The sequence below is a fragment of the Pongo abelii genome, chromosome 2 (assembly GCF_028885655.2).
Source record: "Pongo abelii isolate AG06213 chromosome 2, NHGRI_mPonAbe1-v2.0_pri, whole genome shotgun sequence".
NCBI lineage: Eukaryota > Metazoa > Chordata > Mammalia > Primates > Hominidae > Pongo > Pongo abelii.
In genome coordinates this window covers 68,906,611-68,925,327 of record NC_085928.1, presented here as the reverse complement: position 1 = coordinate 68,925,327, position 18,717 = coordinate 68,906,611, and positions in this window count along the sequence as shown.

The following is an 18,717-nucleotide window of genomic DNA, read 5'->3' as shown; positions in this document are numbered from 1 at the left end:
CCTGGCATTCAGAATGGAGAAAATAAAGGCCCTGAGGTTCAAGAACATTAAAAACCTTGTGACAAGTTGACCATGTATAGACTTCAACGGCTGTGGGTGAGAGCTGGGCAAGATACCGATGCTGCCATTTGCCCAGCACACCTGGCCCAGAGGCATTCAGCAAAGGACGCAGATGTCCAAGCTGCTACCAGGGTCAATGGAACAGGATTCAAAAGTCAAGAGGGCATCTGGCAACCCTGTGGACTCCAAAGGCCTATCAAAAGCTATGGGTGAGCTGAAGGGCAGCCTGGAGACTCCTGGACACCAGAGGGCCCCTCCATCCCACCTGGCCCAGGGCACCATCTCTTCCTCCTGTCTGTCCCCTGCTTCCTCTGTCCTTCCACCTCCACCTTCCTCCACACTCAGCTCCCTGCAGTCCTCTCTCCACCTTTCCAAGGTAGACGCAGCTTGCTGCTCTCCTGTCCTGAGGCCCCACTAAGACTGTGGTTTCCGGTCCCTGCTGACCTCTGGGACTTGATTTCCCTGGCCTTTTCCCCCACCTCCTTTCTGTTTGTCCCAGCCCCACCCCCAACTCCCTCTCCCCTATCTCCTCCTCTGCCATTCCTAATCCCCTCATCCTGACTGCTTTTTTGCTACATTTTCTCTAGCTAAATCATCTTTTATTTACTTGCTAATGATCTATCCATCGGTCCCCTGGAAGTCTGTCTTGTGCTACATAGAATGATGAAAATCTAGGGCCGGGCGTGGTGGCTCATGCCTGTAATCCCAGCACTTTGGGAGGCCAAGGCAGGCGGATCACGAGGTCAGGAGATCGAGACCATCCTGGCTAACACAGTGAAAACCCGTCTCTACTAAAAATACAAAAAATTAGCCGGGCATGGTGGTGGGCGCCTGTAGTCTCATCTACTCGGGAGGCTGAGGCAGGAGAATGGCATGAACCCGGGAGGCGGAGCTTACAGTGAGTGGAGATTGTGCCACTGTACTCCAGCCTGGGCGACAGAGTGAGACTCCGTCTCAAAAAAAAAAAGAAAAGAAAATCTAGGCCGGGTGTGGTGGCTCACGCCTGTAATCCCAGCACTTTGGGAGGCCGAGGCAGGCAGATCACAAGGTCAGGGATTTGAGATCAGCCTGACCAACATGGTGAAACCTCGTCTCTACTAAAAATACAAAAATTAGCCGGGCTTGGTGGCATGTGCCTGTAATCCCAGCTACTCAGGAGACTGAGGCAGGAGAATCGTGTAAACCTGGGAGACGGAGGTTGCAGTCAGCTGAGATTGTGCCACTGCACTCCAGCCTGGGCGACAGAGCTAAACTCCATCTCCATCTCAAAAAAAAAAAAAAGAAAAAAAGAAAAGAAAATCTAGAAACTGTAGTCTAACTCCTGGCCCTAGGCAGGACTCAGGTTTTGTGAAAGGGAGGAAGAAAAAAAATGCAAACCCCACCGAACCAACACCTAGTCTAAAGCCTGATATAAGTGCCACTCAAAACATGTTTCCTCCTTTATTCTTTTTTTTTTTTTTGAGACAGTGTCTCGCTCTGTCACCCAGGCTGGAGTGTAGTGGCACAACTTTGGCTCACTGCAACCTCTGCCTCCCAAGTTCAAGCCATTTTCCTCCCTCAGCCTCCCAGTCGCTGGGATTACAGGCACCTACCACCATGCCTGGCTACTTTTGTTTTTTTGAATTTTTGGTAGAGATGGGGTTTCACCATGTTGGCCAGGCTGATCTGAAACTTCCAACCTCAAGAGATCTGCCTGCATCAGCCTCCCAAAGTGCTGGGATTACAGGCGTGAGCTACTGCGCCTGGCCTCCTTCCTTTATTCTTCAATAACCAGAGAATTCTTCCTGAAAAAGGTGGCCCCTGAGACCATTTAGAAGCATCACAGGTTGGAGGGGCAAGGGTCCTGAGAGCTGGTCTTGCCATCCCTTGTCCCCCAACTCCAGTTTACATGAAGCCGAGCTCCAGAGAAGAGGCAGGGCATGTGGGGCATTTGGATTACACTCCAAGTCTAATTCCCAGTCCAGCAATCCTTCCCCCAGAGGCTTCCTTCATCTGTCCACTTGGCCAAGGAAGGAGCAGGTCAGCTCATGCCCCCTGCCTGGATGCAGACAACAACTATCAGAAGGCCTTCCATGTAGCCAGGGTCCCAGAACAATGTCTGCATGGAAATGGCTCAAGGAGCTGGAGCCCTTTAGCCTCAAGAAGAGCATGAGGGACCCAGCACCCTTCTGAAACCTAAACTACATTCTGACCTGAGCCATTTTGTACTGTCTGTGCCCTAGAAAGTTTTGAAGGCCTGTAAGTGGGTCTTCCTGTTTCCCTGTCTTCTGAGGCCCAGGCCTTTCTTAGAGCCTCTGTGGGTCCCACCCTTGCACGCATCACACCGTGTCTAGGCTCTGCCTGCCTGGCTCACGCCCCCCACCCCCAACCACTGCCCTATTTCCACCCCTGGGACACCCTTCTGGGCACTGCTGTACCCTCTCTTAGAAGACTTTCACAGGTCCTGCCCTTCCCTTTTGCCAATTGATATCGTTTGGCTGTGTCCCCACCCAAATCTCAACTTGGATTGTATCTCCCAGAATTCCCATGTGTTGTGGGAGGGACCCAGGAGGAGGTAATTGAATCATGGGGGCCACGATTTCCCAAGCTATTCTCATGATAGTGAATTAAGTCTCATGAGATCTGATGGGTTTATCAGGGGTTTCCGCTTTTGCTTCTTTCCCATTTTCTCCTGCTGCCGCCACGTAAGAAGTACCTTTTGCCTCCTGCCATGATTCTGAGGCCTCCCCAGACATGTGGAATTGTAAGTCCAGTTAAACCGCTTTTTCTTCCCAGTCTCAGGTATATTTTTATCAGTTGCATGACAGACTAATACAGCAATCAAGTGAATGTCACCTCCTCAGAGAAACCCTCCCTGAGCACCCCATCTGCAGTAGGGTCACCCCCAACTTCCACCTTCACTTTTCCTGATGTTTCCTTCTTAGCCCCTATCTCCATGGGGAGTTTTTGCTCTGATAGACTAGTCTCCCTCGCCCACCTGGGGCCAACGTGTCTGTCTTCTCTGTCCCTGCACATGGGAGATGATCAATGTTCACTTGTTGGCATCAATAAAACAGGAAGGCCCCTGAGATGCAAGGATTGGGAGCCCTTCCACCCAGATGAAGAAAGAGCCTTGAGGCAGGTAGACAACCCAAGTTAGTGCCCTCTCACTATCCTGAGGGTCAGCCCTGGGCAGGATGGGCCATGGCCCCTTGGGGCACCTGTTGCCTGTGCCCTTGATGGGTGGCCCGCAGGGGACGTGGCCACGCTTGGTCAAGGGTGGTTCTGGGGCAGCCACATTCAGGTGGGCAGCACTTTAGGAAGGACAAACTCCAAAACCCAGGCTCCAAAGGACCCATGGGAAGGTCGAGAGGCTCAAGGGAGTGTCCTGGTGGCTGGGCCAGTGCTTTGAGGCCCCTGGGGAACCAGCAGAGAGGGCCTGCATGAGGCATCTGGAGGCTCTGAGCACCGCTGGAATCCCAGCAACCTGCAGAGGTCGCCCGTCCCTGTGGGGGCAGCAGCACCTGAAGGGAGGTGGCCACAGCAGCCCACAGGGCCCCAGGGCTGATGAGCTCTGCCTTGGGTGCCAAGGCTGGGCAGGGCCTGTGCCCTTGGGAGTCCTGTTTCAGACCCACCGCCACCACATGGCCCTGCCCTCGTCTTATTTGCCTGGACAGCAAGGCCTGCAGAAGCTTATTTGCTCATCCAATTTGGGGATCCTGAGCTCCCTACTGGGCAAGCCTGATGGTTTCACAGCTGCCCATGATGGTTTCCTCGGCAACCTCAAATCAGAGTCTACTCCTTAGTTGCCAGCACCTTTACTAAAGAAGCGGGGTTGGGGCAGAAAGCATGGGGGTGTCATGTCATGGTGACAGGTGTAAGGAGAAGGCAAAGAGTTTTCCACTTCCGGTGATGGTAGCAGCGGCGGCCACCTGACCCAGGGCACCATCTCTTCCTCCTGTCTGTCCCCTGCTTCCTCTGCCCTGCCACCTCCCCCTTCCTTCCCACTGAGGTCACTGCAGTTCTCTCTCCACCTTTCCAAGATAGATGCAAGTTGCTGCTCTCCTGAGGCCCCCAGTAAGGCTGTGGCTTCTGATCCCCGCTGATCTCTTGGATTTTATTTCCCTGGTCCCCTCCCCCACCTCCTTTCTATTTGTCCCAGCCCCATCCCCAACTCCCTCTCTCCCAGCTGTTCCTCTGCCATTCCTACTCCTCTCATCCTGATTCCTCTTCTAGGTTTTCTCTGGCTAAATTATCTTTTTTTTTTTTTTAAGTAGAGATGGGGTTTCACCATGTTAGCCAGGATGGTCTCGATCTCCTGACCTCATGATCCGCCCGCCTTGGCCTCCCAAAGTGCTGGGATTACAAGTGTCGCCACCCGGCCTTTTTTTTTTTTTTTTTTTTTTTGAGATGGAGTCTCATTCAGTCCCCCAGGCTGGAGTGCAGTGGTGCATTATCAGCTCACTGCAACCTCCAACTCCCGGCCTCAAGCCATTCTCTTGCCTCAGCCTACTAAGTAGCTGGGACTACAGGCAAGCACCACCACGCCTGGCTAATTTTTGTATTTTTGGTAAAGAAAGGGTTTCACCATGTTGGCCATGTTGAACCAGGTGATCTGCCCACCACTGCCTCCCAAAGTGCTGGGATTACAGGCATGAGCCACCATGCCCGGCCAATTTTCTTTATTATATACTTGCTAATATCTGTCTCCTTCCCCCCGCAGACCTTGTTTTGTGCAACACAGAATGATGCAAATCTAGAAACAGGAATCTCACTCCCGGCCCTAGCCAGGACTCAGGTTTTGTGAAACTGGCTGGGGCAGGTGGAAAAGTAAGCCCCACCAAACCAACACCTAGTCTAGAGCCTGAGCTAAGTGCCACTCAAAACACGGTTCCTCCCTTTACTTTCCTGTAACCCGAGAATTCTTCCTGAAAAAGGTGGCCCCTGAGAACAGTCTAAAAGCATCACAGGGTGGAGGGGCAAGGGTCCTGAGAGCTGGTCTTGCCATCTCTTGTCCCCAGTTTTCTTGAAGAAGTTGAGCTCCAGAGAAGAGGCAGGGCCAGCGGGGCGTTTGGATTACGCTCCAAGTCTGATTCCTAGTCCAGCGATCCTGCCCCCAGAGGCTCCCTTTATCTGTCCACTTGGCCAAGGAAGGGGCGGGTTGCCCCCTGCCCCCTGCCTGGCCACAGACAAAAACCATCAGAAGGCTGTCTGTGGGGCCCCAGAACCATGTGGAAACGGCCTAAGGAGCTGGAGCTCTTTAGCCTCAAGAAGAGGGTGGGGGACCCAGCACCCTTCTGAAACCTAAACTACATTCTGGCCCGAGCCATTTTGCACTGTCTGTGCAAAGGTTGTGAGGGCCTCTAAGTGGGTCCTCCTGTTTCCCTGTCTTCTGAGGCCCAGGGCTTTCTCAGGGCCTCCATGGGTCCCACCCCTGCACCCATCACATAGAGTCTAGGTCCTGTCTGCCAGGCTCACACTCCCCACACCCATCTTGCTGTCCTATTTCCATCCCTACGACAGCCCCCTGGGCATTGCCATTCCCTCTCTTAGAAGACTTTCACAGGCCCTGCCCTTCTGTTTTGTCAATCTAGTTAATGGCACCTTCACCTAGAGAAGCCCTCCCTGAGCATCACCTCTGCAGTAGGGTCACCCCCATCTTCCACCCTCACTTTTCCTGGTGTTTCCTTCCTAGCCCGTCCCTATTGGGAGTTTTCTGCACTTACAGACCAGTCTCTCTCGCCCACCGGGGGGCCAGCGTGTCTGTCTTCTCTGTCCCAGCACACCGAATGATTATTTGTTGGTATAAATGAAACAGGAAGGCCCCTGAGGTACTGCGACTGGCAGCCCTTCACCCCGGGTGAGGAAGGAGCCTTGAGGAAGGGGAGAGGACCCGAGTTAGTGGACTCTCCCCACTCTAAGGGTCAGCCCCGGGCAGGGCGGGTCACTGAATCTTGGGGGTCCTGATGCCTGTGCCCTTGATGGTGGCCCGCAGGGGACGCAGCCGCACTGGGTCAGCTGTGGTCCTGGGGCAGTCGCGTCCAGGCAGGCGGCACTTAGGAAGGACAAACTCCAAAACCCAGGGATCCAAAGGATCCATGGGAAGATCGGGTGGCTCAGGGGAGTGACCCCCCGGCTTGGTCAGCGCTTTGAGGCCTCGGGGACCCAGCGGAGAGGGCTCGGGTGAGGCATCTGGAGGCGCTGAGTGGGGCCGGGAGCCGCGGGACCCGCGGGACCCGCAGAGGGCGCCTGTCCGTGTGGGCGCAGCAGCGCCTAGAGGGAGGCGGCCGCGGCTGCCTGCAGGGGTCAGGCTCTGCCGGAGGCGGGAGGTCCCTGTCTCCGCTTCCCAGCGCAGGCTGGGTCTCTTTGCCCAGGCTGGGCGGGGCCGATGGCCGTTGAAGCCCCGCCCCCCGCGGCTCACAGCCGCCTGGCCCCGCCCCCGAGGCCAGAAAAGAGGAGACCCGAGGCTGTCAGACAGCCTGTCAGGGGCTGCCCTGGAGCCTGGCGCCTTCCCCTCGCGCCCTGTGTGCCCCTCAGAGGCCGTGCGGTCCAGGCTGACCCTGACTCGAACCATCGGGATGCCTGTCCACGCCTCCACTCCTGGGCCACTTCCCCGTGGGGCGAGCAGAAGGGCGGGCCGGGTGGGAATCTGTTGTACCCAGGGAAGGGAATTGCCCCCAGGCCCAGAGAGTTTGAAGCCTGGGGTACTGTCACCAACAGCCCAGTACCCTCGCAGCTGGGCCCTGCCCTAGAGTCTTCCTGCAGCAGGGCGCTCCTCCGGAGGGGCTGTGAAAGTTTTCCCGGGTGGGGCTGAAGCCAGAGCCCAGAGGTTTGCCCCTGGGGCACGGATCCTCCAGATCACTCGCCCCCCTACGGGCTGCAGTGAAGAAGGCTCTGAGGGGAGGATGGCCGGCGCCTCCCCTGCAAGGATAGGGGCCCCTGGGAACGCGTTCCTGCTCTGGGGATTGCCTCCCTCCCCTACATCAGAGCCAGCCACCGCAGAAGCTTGGCCAAGCTGACCACTCTCTCAGTGATCTCTGCCAGGGAGGCTGAAAGAACACCCAGCCCCACCCGTGGTCCCTTCCCGCCTCAGGCTATGTGACAGTATGACTCCCCACCTATTTCTTCGTTTCCACTGGGAAAACTAGTAAAACAATTCCTCAGCCTCGACCCCAGGGAACGGCCCCCACTAAACCAGCTTATGTGAGACCCCTGGGTCAATGCTGGCCAGGAGATGAGGCTGACACCAGAGACCCTGGGCCCCTGGGCCTCCTACAACCCTGGTCATGGTGGCCATGGGGTTCCAGGCAGCACACATCTCAGAATCAGTATTTCCTCCACCCCACAAAAAATACGTATATGGGTCAGGCGCGGTGGCTCACGCCTGTAATCCCAGCACTTTGGGAGGCCAAGACGGGCGGATCACGAGGTCGGGAGATCGACACCATCCTGGCTAACACGGTGAAACCCCGTCTCTACTAAAAATACAAAAAATTAGCCAGGCGTGGTGGCGGGCGCCTGTAGTCCCAGCTACTCCGGAGGCTGAGGCAGGAGAATGGCGTGAACCCGGGAGGCGGAGCTTGCAGTGAGCTGAGATTGAGCCACTGCACTCCAGCCCGGGCGACAGAGCAAGACTCCGTCTCAAAAAAAAAAAAAAAAAAAGTATATGATTATCCCATGGCCACCTACGTAATCCTGGGGTACAGAAAAGTGCAGAGGAGGAAGGGCTCTGTCATTTAAGCACAGTTCCTTCCTCCTGGGTGTCCCTCCTTCTCTTCCTCATCTGACAAAGTCCATCTTCCCTGTGGAACCGAAGACAGCTTAAAGGGAGCCGGCTGTTCACACTTTTAAGTTTTGGCTGCCCGAGCAGAGTCAGAAGTCAGGGCAGAAGGCCACCATCCCCGCCCCAGAACTCTTCCTGGGCCAGGTGTACCAGTGCCCTGCCATGGACATATGGAGCCTCCATGTTAATCTCTATTCCAGGGTGGCTGGGGCCCTGCCCTTCTACTCAGGGAACCTGGCGGACCTCAGGAAAAAAATTATCACAGGACTATACTATTCCCCTCCATTTTTTTCCTTTTCAAATTGAAAACTTTATTAAAAAGTACTTAATACTAAATATTAGGGAGCGATCTCTGCTGGAACAACTGATGAGGGCCCCGTGGGTGAACAGTGGCCAGAAGATCCCACTGACATCATACAAAGAGCCACTCCTGGACCACCCAAACTCCAACAACTCAGCTCATGGTGGCCATGGGATTCCAGGCTGAGAACATCTCAGTGCCAAAGAAAAAACATTCAACTATCCCATGGCCACCTACCTCATTTTAGAGCACACAAAACAAAAGAGGAAGCACTCTACCATCAGAGAACTGTCCTTTCCTCCTGGGGTTCCCACCTCTCCTTCTCCATCTGCAGAAGTTTCCACCTTCTCTCTCCTACCGAGGCAGGCTCACAGCAAGCCAATTTGTCCCACATCCAATATTCAGCTGTCTGAGAAGGGCCAGAAGTCAGGGCAGAAGACCACCATTCCTGCCAGTGCACTTGCTGTCCTGTAGAGGAAGCCAGACAGTTTTAGTGAAACCCCCAGCATGACCCTTTGGGCTCCTTCTCTACCCAGAGCACCAGCAGTAGTGGAAGAGACCCAGAAAAAACCTTGGTCCAGTGACAACCACTTCAGGAAGTCAGAATCCTCCAAGCTGGGCAGCCAGAGGCTGTGAAGTCAGCCTCATCGACAAGAACCTGGGGCTGCCACAGGGCTGCTGGAAGATGACTTTCATTTATTCCACAATGTGTTGCTTGTGCCCAAGGACTCTTACTTTTCATCATATACAAAAATAAACTCAAGATGAATTAAAGATTTAAAAATAAGACCTCAAACTATAAGAATCCTAGAAGAAACCTTGGAAACACCATTCTGGAAATGAGCCTTGAGAAATAATTTATGACTAAGTCCTCAAAAGTAATTGCAACAAAAACAAAAATTGACAAGTGGGAAATCATTAAACTAAAGAACTTCTGCACAGCCAAAGAAACTATCACCAGAGAAAGTAATCAGCCTATAGAATGGGAGAAAATATTCACAAACTACATATCTGACAAAAGTCTAATATCCAGAATATATAAGGAACTTAATTGAATGAGCAAAAAGCAAATAACTCCATTAAAAAGTGGGCAAAGGACATGAACAGACACTTCCCAAAAGAAGACATAAAGTGGCCAACAATCATAGGAAACAATGCTCCACATCACTTATCATCAGAAAAAAATGCAAATAAAAATCACAATGAGATACCACCTCACACCAGGCAGAATGGCTATTGTTAGAAAGTCAAATAACAACAGATGCTGGTGAAGTGGTGAAGAAAAGAGAATGCTTATGCACTGTTGACGGAATGTAAATTAGTTCAGCCACTCTGGAAAGCAGTTTGGAGATTTCTCAAAGAACTTAAAATTGAATGTAAAATAAAGACTTCCTTTTATACAAATAGAAGCTGGAAGAATTTATCACAGTAGAACTGCATGATAAAAAATATCCAGAGAAATAGTGTTAAGACACTTAAACACTGACAGAATAGGAAAATTAAATTCACAATTCCACAGTTAAAGGTAAAGATGTCAACGCATATTTGTCATAAATCATAGAAAACAAAATAAAACAAATTATCTATTCTAGACGGAGGTTAGAGGATTGGACTTCAGTCATGTCTTGATTTGGCATGGTGGAAGATGGTAATTTTAATCAAGCAGTTTGAAAAAGTGCCAGGCAATAGTATGTGGGAAAAAAACCTGTAAACAATTTAAGCATTAGGAAAGTGATAAAGAAATAATCCAGATGAAGAGGCAGTTAAGAAGATTTTATCTCTCAGTCAACATTGTGGATGAAGCATCTGTAGATTGTGTGGCTAGGAATCTAGGTAGAGCAATTGCTTTAGACATCCCCTAATAAGCAGTAATCAATAAGTATGGATAGAAAATAAAATCTAAATTGCTGGACTACATTGCAAACAAAGGACAAAGTTAGATAACACATGATTGTTAAAATAATGTCACTAAATGATATTCACTAATTGATAATTATTTTTGCTACATTTATCATACACAGCTTCCTATCCATGACCTAATGAAATTTCATGAGAAATTTATGTTGACTAGTTATCTTAGTCCATTTGTCTTACTATAAAGGAATACCTGAGACTGGGTAATTTATAAAGAAAAGAGATATATTTGGCTCACAACTCTGCAGGCTGTTCAAGTAACATGTCATTGGCATCTGCATCTGGTGAGGGCCTTAAGCTGCTTCCACTCATGGCAGAAGGGGAAGGGAAGGGGAGCTGATGTGTACAGATCACTTGGCAAAAGAAAGCAGAAGCAAGAGAGAGAAGAGGGAAGTGCCAAGCTCTTTTTAGCAATCAGTTCTCATGCAGTACTAAGAGAGCAAGAACCCACTCATAAATGCAAGGACGCACCAAGCTGTTCATGAGGGAACCACTCTATGACCAAAACACCTCCCACTAGGCCCTGTCCCCAGCATCGTGGATCATATGTCAAGATGAGATTTGGAGGGAAATATCCAAACTATATCACACATTATATATGAATGTACAGCTGTAACAATCAAATAATATTTGCAAAGTAATGATTCCTTTTTAGATAATATTTGGGGCTAGTTGCTTATTTGTAGAAAATTGCAAAGTACAAAATAATGGTATATCTGCTTCACTATAAAATCAGCGAAGTAGGCCGGGCGCGGTGGCTCACACCTGTAATCCCAGCACTTTGGGAGGCCAAGGTGGGCGGATCACAAGGTCAGGAGATCGAAACCATCCTGGCTAACATAGTGAAACCCCGTCTCTACTAAAAATACAAAAAAATTAGCCAGGCATGGTGGCGGGTGCCTGTAGTCCCAGCTACTCTGGGAGGCTGAGGCAGGAGAATGGCGTGAACCCAGGAGGCAGAGCTTGCAGTGAGCAGAGATCACGCCAGTGCACTCCAGCCTGGGCTACAGAGCGAGACTCCATCTCAAAATAAATAAATAAATTAAATAAAATAAAATCAGCGAAGTAACTATTATAAATAATAAAATGTGTAACAAATTCCAAGGGATCTACAGTATTAGAATAGAGAACTACATGAACCAAGTTACTTACACGTCTTATTTAAGGCATATAAGTATGTGGAATTGATAAAATTCTTTCCTTCATGAAAATATGTTACTGAATGTGTGGAAAACTTATAAGTGTGATGAATTTATTTAATGTATAATTTACAAACGAAAAAATTTTAAGCTAAAATATAATCATTAGAATGAGGATAGCAACTTATCAATGCAAGTAGGTTGAAGCTGAAAATGACAACCAAGGTAAACAACATTACCTTAAAGCAGCAATTTGTCTCAATTCATCACATTTATAAGACTGAATTTTTTAAAGGTGGCCTTGAAGAAGCAAAAACAAGATAAAATGGCATGAAGTGGGCCGGGTGTGGTGGCTCACGCCTGTAATCCCAGCACTTTGGGAGGCTGAGGCGGGCAGATCACGAGGTCAGGAGGTCGAGACAACGTTGGCCAACATGGTGAAACCCCGTCTCTACTAAAAATACAAAAGTTAGCCGGGCGTGGTGGCATGTGCCTGTAATCCCAGCTACTTGGGAGGCTGAGGCAGGAGAATCGCTTGAACCTGGGAATTGGAGTTCACAGTGAGCCAAGATTGCCACTGCATTCCAGCCCAGCGACAGAGCAAGACTTCGTCTCAAAAAAAAAAAAAGGCATACAGTGTTAAAATATATTATTTTAAAAATTTAGATGGTAAAAGGAATAACAATCAAATTGTGTATCATATGTACAATTTTCCATTGTGCTCTATATAGAGGGTGGATTCTCCATAGACAAAAATATCCAGTTATGTGATATGATTTAGGTATTGAAAACAAGGTTTTATATATGCATGACAAAAATTTTATAATTACTCAGAATATTATTTTATCTTATATAGTTTTAATGAAGAAAGCAAATTAATAATTTGTGGCCTACTTTTGTTATTTAAGTAGCCATGATAACTATTCTTTTTCATATAATTTGCTTACATAAAGGTTTATGAATATGTGTCTACATACCTGTATGCACATACACAAAAGGGTATAATATTCATTTGCATTCCGAAGTGATTATTTTATCTAAACGAATAGACAAAAATTTTTTTTTATTTTTGAGACGGAGTCTAGCTCTGTCGCCCAGGCTGGAGTGCAGTGATGCGATCTCAGCTCACTGCAAGCTCCACCTCCTAGGTTCAGGCCATTCTCCTGCCTCAGCCTCCCGAGTAGCTGGGACTACAGGCGCCCACCACCACGCCCGGCTAATTTTTTTTTGTATTTTTACTAGAGACGGGGTTACACCGTGTTAGCCAGGATGGTCTCAATCTCCTGACCTCGTGATCTGCCCCTCTCAACCTCCCAAAGTGCTGGGATTACAGGCGTGAGTCACCCTGCCCGGCCCAAAATATTTTTTTCTTATGCTACAGAACTGTTAACTTTTGTTGTGGCAATGATCCAAAAGAAGTCACACAGCTTCCTTTAGCAGGATCTACTGGCCATACCTTATTTTAATTATCATTATTTTTCTTTAATATGAATATATTAGTTTGCTGGAATGGCCATAACAAACTATCACAGACTGCATGGCTTAAATAATAGACATTTATTTTGTCATGCCATTCTGGAGACTAGAGCCCAACATCAAGGTGTTGGCAGGTTTAGTCTCTTCTGAGGCCTCTCTCTGGCTACCAGATGGTCACACTTTCACTGTGTTGTCCTCACTGTGGTCTTCCTACTGTGTGTGTGTATCCCTGACGTCTCTCTGTGTGTTCAGATTTCTTGATTTCTTCTTATAAGGACACCAGTAGAATTGGATCAGAGACTCTAACAACTTTATTTTAACTTAGTCATCTCTTTAAAGGCCCTGCCTCCAAATAGAGTCCAAATTCTGAGGTACTGGAAATTAAGACTTCGCCACATGAATTTTTTGGGAGGTAAAATATAGCCTATAACAGTAAGTGTGCACATGTATTCATTTTGTAACACTTCATTGTAATAGTAATTGTAATATCTTAAAACATAAAGTAGATTTTGCTGCTTCACACTATGATAAGTTATTTCAGAAAATTTTAGGATTCTTGTGTCAGCTCTATAGAATTTCAGTCTTCTCCCTTATTCCCAGAGGTAGTTTATCATACATTTGTCTTGCGTTTAAGAGCAGGCCTCTTTTCCTTATATTGATGGCAATCCGGAAGTCAGATATTCATGTCTCTTTAAAATTCTATGTAAGTTTCATGTAAATAGGTAACCTGATGTGTACTCAAATATTTTATCTAAAAATACTTAATTTTCATTTGTGTTATAGATATTATATTACCTAAGTGAGCAACAGTCATTTCTTTATTATTTTAATAACTTTCTGACTTTTAGCATGATTTCAAGTATATTCATTTGCTGGTAAAAAAGGAGATATCACAGCCATACAAATACAGGTAGGCATTTTCAGTCTAGGCTTACTAAGTGTCTCTGCTTATATTTTGATGATAGGTGTCTTGGTTTTAACTCATTAGGATCTGAGGGTTTATTTATATTTAGCTTTTAGGGAATTTGAGAATGGCTAATTAACTTCGTCAACTTACTTAAATATATAAATATCAGAGCTGAGATAGTGAAAACAATTTCATTAATTAAGCATTAGATTAGTAAATGTTATCACATGCCAACACTGACGTGCTGTTTATAATATAGCAAAATATTATTAGAATACATTTTACAAAAACATAGCAAATAATACATCAAATATGAATAAAAGCCTAGTATAAAACATCTTTATATATATCATGTTTATAATGAAATAAAAATACTAAATAGAACATTCATTTACACTGATTGTTAAAAATTGGAACCATAAGTTTAGTTAATATATATAAATTAAAATATTTTAATTCCTTGGGCTGAAGTTTTTCTTCCATTTACAAGTCAGAGTGAAATAATCATAAAATCGTATGAGGTCACTCCAGTTAATGGCTCAATACAAAAGCATGCCACAAAGATTCCACAACTAGATCCTTTCCCATGCACGTTAAATCTGCTGACATTTGCAATTTTTATCAAGAAATTAAATACAGGCTGTGCAGCACATATCATACCTGGAGAAGACATTGTCTTATGCCATGCACATATGACAATTAAATGTATATGATGAATTACACAGTAAACTGAATGTGTAAAATGCTAGTTTCATCTCATGGCACTTTGAAGAAGAGAGAAGAAAGGATATCAACCTTAAGCAACATGATATAAAATTCCATCACAAAGGCATTCTAATATGATGCTATTGGAAAAATTTGCTTTTAGGCAGGGCGTGGTGGCTCATGCCTGTAATCCCAGCACTTTGGGAGGCTGAGGCGGGCAGATCACGAGGTCAGGAGATCGAGACCATCCTGGCTAACATGGTGAAACCCCATCTCTACTAAAAATACAAAAAATTAGCCGGGCGTGGTGGCGGGTGCCTGTAGTCCCAGCTACTCGGGAGGCTGGGGCAGGAGAATAGCATGAACCCGGGAGGCGGAGCTTGCAGTGAGCCAAGGTGGCACCACTGCACTCCAGCCTGGACGACAGAGTGAGACTCTGTCTCAAAAAAAAAAAAAAATTTGCTTTTTGTTTTATCATGTCTTCTTGACCATTTGAGAGCTGATATATGATCCATGCTAGATCCATCCAACAATGTAAACAAAGTTCTAAAAATAAAACAAAATGCTAAAATGAAAAAGATTATTATGGGCCATAAGTAAGACAGGAAAATACCACAAAATGCCAATTGGATTTTGAAATTTGTATACAAAAGCTATCAAGCAATGGGTATCCATTCACACTTGCCATTTGTGCTTATATTTAATTGAAAGATAAATAAACTGTTAGCATTTTAAATCTAGAAAGGAAAATGTTAACCTTATGCAGACTGAACTTTATAAAGCTGTTTCCAAATGTGTTAATCTTGCTTAAATTAAAGTACAGAAACATCCTTAAACATCCTTTAAACATTTTTTTTAAAAGAGATAATGATCCTAGTCTTGCCCAAATCCATTCTATGACTTGGGAAAAGATTAGCAATGTTCAGATGAATGTGTCAGCCAAATGATAAGAAACAGTGAGTGAGTATGTAGAGTGGCACTTCTCAAAAAAAAGAAGAGGTTATGACACCCACAAAAAAAGATAAAAGAATTAAATTGGGTGCCGTTTTCCAAAATGGGCCATTCAGGAAGTCTTTGTTAATAATATTAAATGTCAACTGCAGATTATTTTATAATGCAACAACCAGTCGCCTCCTTAAAATATACACCTATAATTTCATTTTTTCCAACTTCTATCATGGTCTTCATAAAAAGTGCATTTGTCATTATGGTCAAGGATTAAATAAAGCAGAATTCTATATAGAAAATAAATACATTTGTGGTAGAGGACATAAACATAGAGTCAAACAAAATTCTAAATCACAGATCAAAATATAGAAAGAAAACTATACAGTTGGCCTAAGCAGTTGAAGAAAATTGGAAGGGGGTGTTAAGATAGAAGGAACAACACTTGTGGGGAAAATACAAGGGAAGATTGCTTATATTTGCGCCTACCATGTTTAAATTTTGAGTAATCAGCTATAGAGAATCTTTCTATGATATATATTCATGAGTCCTTAGAAGTAAATATGCATTTTGGTGGTCAAATTAATTTTTAAATGATATGTAGTAAAACAGTTGAAAAAATATTATTTCTGTAGCTGAAAAGATTACGGCCAAAATGAGAAAACAATTTAAAAGATCAAAAGCTGTGCTGGGCATGGTGGCTCACGCCTGTAATCCCAGCACTTTGGGAGGCTGAGGTGGGCAGATCATGAGGTCAGGAGTTCGAGACCAGCCTGACCAGCATGGTGAAACCCCATCTCTACTAAAAATACAAAAAATTAGCCGGGCATGGTGGCACACGCCTGTAGTCCCAGCTACTCTGGAGGCTGAGGCAGAAAAATTGCTTGACCCGGCAGGTGGAGGTTGCAGTGAGCTGAGGTTGCAGTGAGCTGAGGTCGCGCCATTGCACTCCAGCCTGGGCGACAGAGTGAGACTCCATCTCAAAAAAAAAAAAAGATCAAAAGCTGTACTAATAGATTCATGTTAAATTATGCTAATGTAGTCATATTAGATTATGATTTGCAAGCCACTCACTGAAAACACAATTCATGGTTGCAGCAAAGTTCACTATGTTGAGAGAGCTACTAGCTTTCTTTTTTTTGAGACAGGGTCTCACTCTGTCGCCCAGGCTGGAGTGCAGTGGCATGATCTCGGCTCACTGCAAGCTCCGCCTCCCGGGTTCATGCCATTCTCCTGCCTCAGCCTCCGGAGTAGCTAGGACTACAGGTGCCGGCCACCACGCCCAGCTAAGTTTTTGTATTTTTAGTAGAGACGGGGTTTCCCCCCGGTTAGCCAGGACGGTCTTGATCTCCTGACCTTGTGATCTGCCTGCCTCGGCCTCCCAAAGTGCTGGGATTACAGGCATGAGCCACCACACCAGGCTAGCTTTCTTAATATAAAGTATTGGTAAAGCTTCTGTCTCTGACAAATTTAACTAAACATATTTAACCAGTTTAAGTGTAGAAAATTATTTTATGCTAAACACAAAAATTCCATTTGGCTCTTCATTTCAAGTTCTGACTAGAGTATCCATATTATAAGGCAAAACAGTGTTCCTTGAATTCCTAATTTCCATTTAACCATATCTAAGAACTTTTTCAACATCCTTAGACAGGGCTAATTAGTTTTCTGTGTTTCTGCCTGTCACATTATATTATCACTTATTACAATAATCTTCACATAACATATATTTTTCTATTAGGCTGGTGCAAAAGTAATTATGGTTTTTGCTATTTAAATGGCAAATCCATAACTACTTTTGTACCAACCTAGTATTTTATTAGATCATATGTTCCCTGAAGGAAGATTTTATTTTGCATTCTTGCTTATTATGCTAGACATAATATCAAAAATGCATAGAAAACAACTGGATGTAGTTCTGGCTTGAGAATTTTGAGTTGAAATAGATTATCCCTTACTTATTCTCTTAGCACTTTTCTGCCTTTTGCATTTCATAATTGATATAACACATGAAAAAAAGCTTAACCAAGTGCCTGCCACAGAGTAAGCATTCATTAAATAACTGAGCTCGAGCTCATATAATTAAGTTCCCGCTTTAAATAATTCTTCATTCCTGTTTTTTTTTGAGATGGAGTCTCACTCTGTTGCCCAGGCTGGAGTGCAGTGGCACAATCTCGGCTCATTGCAAGCTCCACTTCCCGGGTTCACGCCATTCTCCTGCCTCAGCCTCCCAAGTAGCTGGGATTACAGGTGCCTGCCACCACGCCCTGCTAATTTTTTGTATTTCTAGTAGAGACGGGGTTTCACCGTGTTAACCAGGATGGTCTCGATCTCCTGACCTCATGATCCGCCTGCCTCGGCCTCCCAAAGTGCTGGGATTACAGGCATGAGCCACCGCGCCCGGCCCTTAAAATATGATTTTTTAATGATGGAATTTTGAAAAGGAAATTTATACTTCATTATTTAATAAAAAGTATGTTTCTCAAGCAGTAGTTTTTGTTTGTTTGTTTTTGTTTTTGTTTTTGTTTTTTTTGACGGAGCTTCCCTCTTGTTGCTCAGGCTGGAGTGCAATGGCACAATCTCGGCTCACTGCAACTTCCACTCCCGGATTCAAGCGATTCTCCTGCCTTAGCCTCCCAAATAGCTGAGATTACAGGCATGTGCCATCATGCCCAGCTACTTTTTGTATTTTTAGTAGAGACCAGGTTTCACCATGTTGGCCAGGCTGGTCTTGAATTCCTGACTTCAGGTGATCCACCCACTTCGGCCTCCCAAAGTGCTGGGATTACAGGCATGAGCCACCGCGCCTGGACTTCAAGCGGCAATTTTACTGTGATTTACTTTTATTTGAGTAACAGAGTACACTTATCTGGCATGGCTAAGGAAAGAGGTGTTCCATTTTTTATTTGAAATAAACAATTTGGATAAAAATATAACTACATATATCTCATGTAGATTGCTAATTTTATTTTGGAAATATTAAGCCTCTGTGCTGATCATTGTAACGAAGTGTAAGGTAGGAAAGACATAGGCACTCTCCTAAATATTATATTGTACCCTTTAACGTTTTCTTAAAGGGCTAGATTATAAGTACTCTAGGCCTATGGGCCATAGAGTCTGTTGCAACTATTTAACTCTGCCAGTGTACCTCAAAAGCAGCCGTGGGTAACATATGAGCAAATGGGTGTGGCTGTGTTCCAACAGAACTTTACAAAACAGGCAACCAGATCCACAGGCTATATAGTTTGCCTACCTCTCATCTAGCCAATGCACCCGGCTAGAATTGACCTTCTTTGTGGTCAGAGGCTGTGATTGGTTCATTTCTTTGTCTCTAGTGCTTGAGTGGATATTTAATGGATTGATGGATGAATGAAGGAATGAATATTACATGAGACAGAATTTTCATAGAAGAGGTGTTAATGAAATGGATTGGGCCTCCACACAAGGAAGGAAAGATTCTCTCTGACTGATGATTGTTAGGGATTTCATGTTAGTGATGGAACTTGAG